The following is a 9,541-nucleotide window of genomic DNA, read 5'->3' as shown; positions in this document are numbered from 1 at the left end:
TGACAGCGCACGGCTGCGCTTTTTGCAAACTTTCGCTGACACTCTCTGATACTGTGACGGCAGATGCCGTCGCCGCATACGGTGAAGTGGCCGTCCACCTCACTGGCATCAATGCAAGCGCCAAGTTGTTGCATATGCATCGTTGCGGACAACAATGGACACGGGAATTACAGATTCAGGTAGAGCGCAGCATGAACATAATGTCGAACTCATAGCCATCACAAATAGATGAAGGGTGTATACGACAGACCCTGGATGCGCCATGTCGCAGCAGCAGGCAAATCTCCGCAGGTTTGTTTGATCTAACTGGAGACTGTGCAGCTTGCCAAACAGCGCGGCTCCCCCACCACTGGACGGTGTGCTATTGAAGCACGCCTTTCACCACGTCCACTTTCGCTTGCGCGCTTTCTGCCGCTTTCTTTTCAAACGGTTGTGTCGCGGCGCCAAGCCGCCGTCCTTTCCAAGCCAGGATGTTCTTCTGCGTAAAGTTCATCATCCGCGTCTTCAGCGCAGGTGCCGCGCAGGAGCTGCAACGAAAGAAATACAGTGGGTGGGTATACATATCGCGATACGGAGACATGTGCAATTACCTCACCACCAACGTATAGAGACATGTCTCACGGTGCACAACGACAGAAAACAGCATATCGTAACAGGATGGGACGCGATGCACGGCAACAGAATTTCAATGTACGCAAAATCTACGTGGACGTTTCTTTGGAAACTCCCAGACATGACTGCAGCGAGACCTGCGCATATAAAATGCATCAAAAGCGCTCCCGGAAGGCTCAAGCAAGGGGATGTCAGCGAATTACTTGAAAATCATGTGTCCAGAGGCCAACTGTATACTGGAAACAGCAAAGGGGGACGCGCGGCTCTGGCGGCCACATACCACCTGCGAAAGTCGGTATTTTGTAGTTGTCATCAACAGTCTGAAAGAACTGTCTCATTGTGCAAACATACTAGCAGACGTGCATGCGTGCGCTGACATCACGGGCGTATACGGACCCGGGATAGCCTGTATGCCCGCAAATGTGTGCATAGTGCGAAGAGCAAAAGCACATACTAAACGCAGTTTACGGATGATTTGCCCAAGCCCTATCACGGCGGCATCTTTGTGTCGCATGCAATGAAAAACTCTTGTTCTCCCGTCCTAGGTCCTTGTACCGAGGTTTTGCGCCGCTTACAAGAAATTATACTGGACAGTTTTGGTAGCGACCCGCTACCAGTAAGATCGTGCTTACGCTGCTAGACCGGTGCGACGACCAAGCCGCGTCCCCAGCGTGGTCCAGTCTACGTCGGTGCTACTCGCGCCTGTTCAAGAAGAAAATATATGAAATCATGAAGTTTTCCAGCTGTGATCTACAGCCACTGCGGATTAGCACGGTCCACAGAGGTTATATATATGTATATACCTATATACACATATATATATGTATATGCCGATTTACATGTGCTGCTGGGGAGGAGCCATACCGTAGGACCCGGGCAGGAGGCGACCAGATTACTAAGTCTAAACAACGCGCACTGCAGGCGATACTGGAAAAGCTTCAGCTCCACGGGATTCCGGGTACGCATTCGGGTATACGCACATTTTTTGATACGTGCAGAATTAAACAGATGCATATTCATTCCAGTTTGAGTGACCAACATGTCTCGAGTATGCATAATCATCAACGTCTCTTTGAATATACTCCCCTACCTCTGCGGGCACGCCGCTTTGTATGCTTGTCTTCAATACAGGTAGAAGGGGCAAACCCAGGTCATCGACCGCCTGCACTAAGCGCAGACGATCGCGTACCGAAAAGTTCAACGAAGCACCGCGGCAAGTGCACTTCGCCAGCGCCAGAAGAAGACAGTGATGAAGTCGGGGAGCCCGATACGCCACCTGCGCCACCCGACGGCACAACATACAGAAATGCTTGTATGTACTCTCAGATCGACTGAACCACATACACGCCCTTTCTCAGAAGCTTGTTAGAGGAATCAGCCGCATCTCATGCTACAAACACTACCAGTTATTTCACATGCTCGCCTCAACACTGCACAGTAGGTATGGACCCTGTGCCACCCGGAGGAAACACAACTGTTGACAATATAACCATTAAGCTGTGTGCGAACCCCCCTGGTGCAGCGCAGGGCAAGATAGTGCACGTGTAGCGCGTGCGAGTATAGGCGAGAGATAGTCCCAAAGCCCACAGCACATCGGTATCACAACGCGCCTCTGGACTTGAGAGCACCTCAGCCGTTGCCTGCTTACCTCCTGACTTGTTAGGGCTGTAAGCACTTCATACATAATCAAAATACCTTAGATTTTCAGAAAGCACACCCTTCCGTTCATATTCTGCCTACGCTACGAAGTGGAGCAGCTGATGTTGCAGGAAAATTAAGTGCCTCAATCCTCGGTAGTCCGGTGAGTCGCGTGGCAAGAAGCAAGCAGTAAATCCTGTCTCTCAGTAAGCTCGCTTCTGATACGTAGATATGAACACTAGTACCCTCCTAAGTATCTTGACGTGGAACAATGCGAGAAGTGAGCAGGCAACATTTGACAAAAGCTTCCTAGAAACGAGTTTCTCGTTCAGCGAACACACGCTCTTGATATGCAGTGTCCGGAAGTTTAGAAAGATTATTGTCGATAGAGTTCCACGTGTGAAATGGAACCTCTAAGAACGAGTAGGCGTGTTCGAAATAGCGATATTAGAGGGCAGAGTCAAGCATCGGTGGGTTGAGGCACGTCAGAAAATGTAGTATACAACGAAGGAAAATTGCAAGTGCGTCCTAGCGTCAAAGGAGCTCCGCAACCACATGTTTGCATCGGTCATGCAATGAGTCAGAAACCCAGCTGCATTCAACGTATCACACTGCCGTTAGGCAAAGGCACGGGTGAGGCTGCTCCAATATACGTTTCCGAGGGCTTTACAGCGCACTGCGGAGCGGGCGCAAGTGTGGCCTCAGCGGCTCATGGGAGTGTGATGAATACCCAGTGCGCCTGACAGCAGGCACGACTGGCGGGTTTATCCACGCAGCACCATCTACTCCTGCAGAGATCGCGCGGCAGAGCACACCAAGCACGTTAGTAACGATACGCGGAAACATGCAACGACGTACCTTCGAATGCGCAATCAACACGTGGAGTATCAGCGTTGCGGGTATCGCAGGCCCGTTCGACAAAAGTAGAATAAGTTGCTCGTCAATTTCCTGTAGAACATCAGACGTTTGGCGTGTTTACAGGAAACTGGAGTAGCTATGAAGCCCCAAAAAATTCACATCTTCTCAACTCATATGTAGGTAGATTGCATGATGTCTGATCCCGGCGAGCAGAGAGGCGGATTCATTTGCAGAAAAGCTCGGATGACACGTAGACACGGCTAGGTGTCCCCCCTTACCCACGTGTATACACAGAGACCCACGAGCACATACTATGTAGGAGGGAACAATGCGCTCGCGCAGTACATTTCGTAGACGACCAAGCAGTCTGTCCAGCAGGTGTAGTTTTGAGTCTGCAGGGTGCGTGTTCTGACGTGTGTACACACAGTGCATGATGGGATCAAATAGATTGGAAGGGGCCGCTCAAGCGAAGTGCGCAGCGTTGTAGTAAACCTGTGGAAGCTTTCCTGGTGAAGACGAGTAGTCGCCGCTGCACGATCATCCGCAGCAGGCCGCACGAGAAAATCAATCTTCAAAAATCATGTCGGCACAGACATCTAGTGCAGCTGACACACAAAAAGCCACAAAATTACCATTCAATGGCAGTACGTTGATCTATTCATTCTTCCTAAAGCACAGAGGCATAACGGTCGATGTACGCGGTCCTTCACAGTCGGAAACGTCTGCACCTCGAAACAGATGACTAGAATCATATGTCAGTACGATGGCCACCATGTGCCTGTTGTCCAGACAAACGAGCGCTCCTGGTATGCGGATAATCTAGAAGCGTATCTGCACAACCCGAAACGTAGGACGTACTGAACCGCACCCGCACAACTGTTCGTCTCTGGTGATATTATTGCAACGCGTTGGTTGTGCGACCATGGGAGGTAGACACACACGCGCACAGCTTTCTCGTCCACATGCAGGGGAGGCGGACGAGTGCGTTGAAGTAGTGCCCCTCTTACAGAGTGCACGTGAGAAGCTACTTACTGCGATTGCGAAGTCCTGTGATTTGTTCACTCTACGCGCAGTAGGATGCTTCTCGTCTTCTTTCTTATACGCAGCTCACGTCCATATCGAGACCGCCCGCTATTGATACTAATGTGTGTCCGCCTGTAGTGTCCCTGCTTATTTTCAGCTTTACGCGCACTACTGTAGAAGTACATGGACCGCGTCCACGCTCATACACGTGTGCCTGCGTCCTGCAAGCGATGCTTTTCCCCGATACATCTTGTTGCGACACGCGTGTCGCTGTCTGGTGAGGTCAAGGGATTTCCCGCCGCAGGCATACTAGAACATGATGCAGACAGCGCCTGCGTGTACGAAGTGATAGACGCTATCTGCCCCGCAGGGAGGTGCATTATCGCATGGACGCGCCCTCTCCTCTACTAGACACGTCTACACGCGCTGTGGCATTTCTCGGTGGCCTTCGTCATGTACTTCAACGCGCACCAGTACAATGCTGCGTCCGTTAGTTTTTTCAGATTCCCCGCCCGAGTGCAGACACCACAACAGGCAGGACAGGATCGATTGCCCACACAACACTGCAGTGGCGTGTGTCCTATGCAAGCAAGCGCAGCTACACAGATACTCATGCGCTGAGTTCACCCCCGTTATGCACGCCTGTACAACCACATCTACACACGCAGTACGTCTCTATAGCATAGGCACAACGACGCTCTCGAGGGAATGTTGCTGATAAGGTCGTAATGAAACTACAGGTACAAACGTCGTTTACAGCACGCCTGTAGAGAATCTTGTCCGGTAATAATCTATACAAAGACTTATATGGTGGTTGACGCTTGCGGTTCGTCTACATACCCGTGTGTCCATGTGCTTTCGTGGGTAGCCGCTCGCCTGCGAAGCCTTACGAGAGGTATCCGTACGTGCCGGCACCCACGGTCGACTACTACCCGTTGACGCTACTCTAGTGCACCACGTCTGCTCGGGGAGGAGGGAGAATGGCGTACCTGAAATAATTTCTCTTCCACAATGCGGACACGTGAGAAGGCAGCTAGAAGGTTCACGAGGTCCAGACAGGGCATGCAGTGCAGACCGACAAGCGAAGACGGAGAGGCGCTATCCTCTCCCTTTCTGCGAAAACACGCACAGAAAAATCTGTCGTGTAACTGACAAAGCTCCTCCTTTGAATAAATGCACGCACGCCCTACAGGCGTAAGACAAGCAGTTCTGGAGTGCCTCACAAGACGCAACGTCGAAGTCATGGTCACGCCCTTGCAGCACTCAGGTAAACTACAGTTACTCCCCAAGCCCTCTGCAGGGAAATGCGCACACGTACATTGACAGTGCATAAACAATGCACCAAACAGATATATATATATATGCCTGTGCGTATATGAATTCATGTGTATTTACGTATCAATGCCCGATCACGAAGTGAAAATAGGTCATAAACTTCTATTACTGCGGAGTCACTCAAGCACACGCATTTGTCGGCATGCAAGCACGTTCCTCCACATGCCCGCACAGAATGTGTTTAGAGGGGAGGACGGCACAACTGCTCTGCTACACTCCCCTTGCCCCTTCACGCACTGCCCTTGTCACCATATAGAGGCAGGCATTTGCGCACGATCTCTATTTTGAGCGTGTACACTTGTGAATCTCGGCGTCACGAAATAGTCCACGCCATCACGCACACCGTTGTTCCCTCAGGTTTGTCGCATCACACTCTGTGACGAATACAAAGCGTGCAAAGGAACGTCTCCGTATGCACGGATATGTGCCGGAAGGACCACATCACATGTGTGCAGCTATATATGTATTTATATGTGTATTCCTGTGTGCCTGGTGTTCTCAATGACACATACATTCTCGAACCTAGAGTATATCATAGCCTCACAATACAACGGTAGTTGTTTTGCGTGGGCCTGCTTGGAGGCATCATCAACACCAATTAGCACACTACCGCACAACCGTGCCTGTTGTTGTTCAAACGAGTGTCTCGGGTGACTAGCCTCCGTTGTAGCCTGCTGGGAAAACGTTGTGGACGTGGCACTTCTTCACCGTGCATTATCTGCACTACTAGTGATAACTTGTACACTGCTACAAAGCCTAAAGCAAGTAATCCAAATCCAGTGCCTATAGGCATACGCACACAGCAACCCCCTGACCAATGCAGCGTTCCACTGCCAGACAATGTCGCTTGTGTTGCAGGCTATTACAGCACCAGAAACGTCAGAAGAGTGGGTTATTACACATCTAACAAGGCGCTACAACGTCCTTAGCCGATGTAGTGGGCCCGGTGGACAGCAACAACAAATGCTCAGAAATCCTATATGTGGCTTCCTGCTGCAGCGGGGTACCTCCTTGCGAGAAGGAGCACGCACGTCTACGTGGCTGCAAGTGCTGCGCAGGGCCCTTCTCCCACTTACACGCAATGATGAGGTTCCTGTGCTGCAGGGAAGCGATGGGAAAGCAGCAACTGCGCGATGCCGTGAAAAAGTTTTTCATCTCGTATGCGTCGTCTTGCAAATGCGAGGCACAGGTTTACGAGTTGTTCCGCTGAGGTTGGGGTGCGTTCACCCAGTGATAAAGGGAAAATGCACACATATACAGATACAACTATTCATAGGTGCAAGGCAGTGCGCGAGTTCGAGCGAAACGGCGACTGGGGTATGTAAGCAAGAGCGGCAGTCGACATGGCGGTAAAACTCCACACGGCACGCATTGTCCTGGGGGCAGAGAAATGTAAACTAGTATACGGACTGTGTAGGAATCCAACAAAAGGGGTGTTCTAATGAAGTACTGAAATTACTCAAGTACGCCTCACAGAGTAAATGCTACTATACAGAAGGACGGCACGAAAAGGGAACGGTAGTACAATTAATATGCAGGAGGAGGGTATTTACAAGAGCACCTACCGGCATACACTCTCTCAAAAAGGCAGATACACATGTGGACGCGGCCCAGAGAAATTGGACATCGAACGCCAATACAACTCTAGGAGCTATGGACATATACCAAGGTGACGGAGAGCCAACAAGATGCGCATACCTGGCTGAGAGCTGTTTTGGTGCCTTGCAGCAGCGAGCAATTGCAAAAACTTGTCAGCAAAGCTACGCCACAGGTCGAATACCCGCGAGTGCATCCGTCTACAGCTGCAAAGGGCATGTTTGGGAATTAGGTATACGCGTTAGTCAGCGTCATTTTTCTTCAAGCAGTGTCACTTGACAGCCGCCGTTCGTCGATGAAACCGTAAGGCGCAATCAGACGGCGATATCGGGCGCAGCAACAAGTACGAGTGGTGCATTGTGTCGTTTGCAAGGGGAGGCACGCTAGCACATGTAAGGGCAGCTGCAGACGTTATTCAGACTTCAAGCTGAAATATGAAACCCTAGAATTCACAAAGAACCCCCTATGCCGCGCAACGATAGAAAGGTTGTCTACCGCATTTATCCAGACAGCAGTTCGGGCACACCGCCGTGATGATTCTAATAGGGATTAACTGCTTTGGGAAGTCCCACGATGGCACGTAAAGCACGCATACTAGTCACCGCGCGGAATGTCGCTGCGAACCTGAGAAATAGTGAGGTTGATGCAGTGAATGTTACGTGCATCCGCTATTACAGGCTGATTTTCGTATTACACGGTGAACACATAACGTCTCTCTACAGCTCCATCGTATACATCAATTTATGTATATGCTATATACGCCTATGTGTACGTATATGTGTACAAATATATCTGGCGTTTTTAGAGGGACGTTGCTTTTCACCGTACATCCCCGCCTCCCAACCGTGGGCGGCAGAGGCGTCTATTCACACTGCCACAGAGTGTAGCCGGAGGGGATACGCGGGTCATCGGGATAGTACCGGCCTTTGCACGTAGGTGGTTGTGTGTATGAACGCCAGTGCAGGAAGGGGAGGCCACGGCTGGCAAGGGAGTGTGGACAAAAGCGTACATAGAGGTGTGCTCAACGGCGGGAACACGCGCGAAGCGCGCATGCGTGCAGGTAGGGAGCCTTATTGTGGAGCCACAATGTTTGTATGCAGACTGTGGCACGCTTCCCCCAATGGCCTGTAGCCTTACGTTTGAAGGCACTACCGATGTTGTCAGCCGTAGGCAAGAGAGCGCACAAACGAATCCTTCCAGAAAAGTCGACAGACGTAAGAGCAGATTCTACTATTAGAATAATTATTGCACAGGGCTGATTTCTCGCCCCAGGCTACCCAACGCGAGCAGTGTACAATACGCAACACTACGAGATAAGTGTGGATGTGCCTGGGTGCGCGCACAGTCTAGCACGTGACTATCGGAAGCAACAAATTCGCCCGAAGGCAAATAGCCGCACGTGGAGTACCGCACGCACACTACTAGAAGCACTGAGGAACTGTTTGGCCAACACCAGGAGGCACCCTAGGCATACGACGCACACCACCAAAAGCACCAGGTAGAATTTTCGCGGCAGGCAAGCAGACGCAGGCGATGTACACGGCACACACAGACATCTCATAAAATCTTGTAGTCCGTCTCTGTAAACACGCCAACGAGGATACGTGAAGCCCCAGAGAGTGAGTCCACGCTGTGCGCTCGCCTAATCTATATGCGTACACACGCTCTGTGGAGACACTGCACTACATCAGCTCCACAATGCCCCCCAAAGCCGAGGCAGATACAGATTTATCGGCACCCGGTCGTGAAAACAGTCGTGTCAACCAACGGAGTTGCAGCGCTTATAGACTGAATCGCTCGCACGCGTTGATATAGACTCATCTCTTCAGGCCTCTGAACACGTAAAAAGCGGTGTAGACACGTGGGCAGCTGCATTGGCCGGCGGGGAGTAGTCATCGAGGAGGCAACACAACAGTTTTGCGTGTACTCTTGCGTAAGGTGGATTGTGTATGCCCGCAGCATCTCACAGCATTTGAAGTGAGCAATCATGTAACAGCTTCCGAATGCGCAACCAATATGCCACGCACCAAAATTACTGTAGACAAACGTGCAGAAGCGTGCTGTGTGAACCAGCTATTTGAAAATGTATTTGGCGCCGGGAAAGCATCACCCGCCGTACCACGGTAGCAGTGCGGGCTCGCTGGCGTGGCCGGGTCACCCGACGAGCGGGGGTGGACGGGTTTTTCGTGGGCGGCTCACCTTGTACCAGGCAAGAGGCACACGTGTGCAGCCGTCTGTGAAGGCTTTTTTCTGCAATTCGTCACAGCCACTGCCGCGTCACTTACGCGCAGAGGCATGTTAGAAGCCCTTTTCCACGTCGATGGACTAGTGTACAAGATACAAAAGCATTTGAGAGTTACTGAGCTTGTGATTCACCGTGTGGCAGGTGCCGGTGCAGCAATGCAGTGATCCAACAACTAAGAGCGCCGGAGGTCTACTAACTTCGTCAACCGTGACACAGAACCGACTTTTGACATTA

Source organism: Ochotona princeps, unplaced genomic scaffold (genome assembly GCF_030435755.1).
Source record: "Ochotona princeps isolate mOchPri1 unplaced genomic scaffold, mOchPri1.hap1 HAP1_SCAFFOLD_1442, whole genome shotgun sequence".
NCBI lineage: Eukaryota > Metazoa > Chordata > Mammalia > Lagomorpha > Ochotonidae > Ochotona > Ochotona princeps.
The sequence above is the reverse complement of the archived record's forward strand: the minus strand, read 5'-3'. Positions refer to the sequence as shown.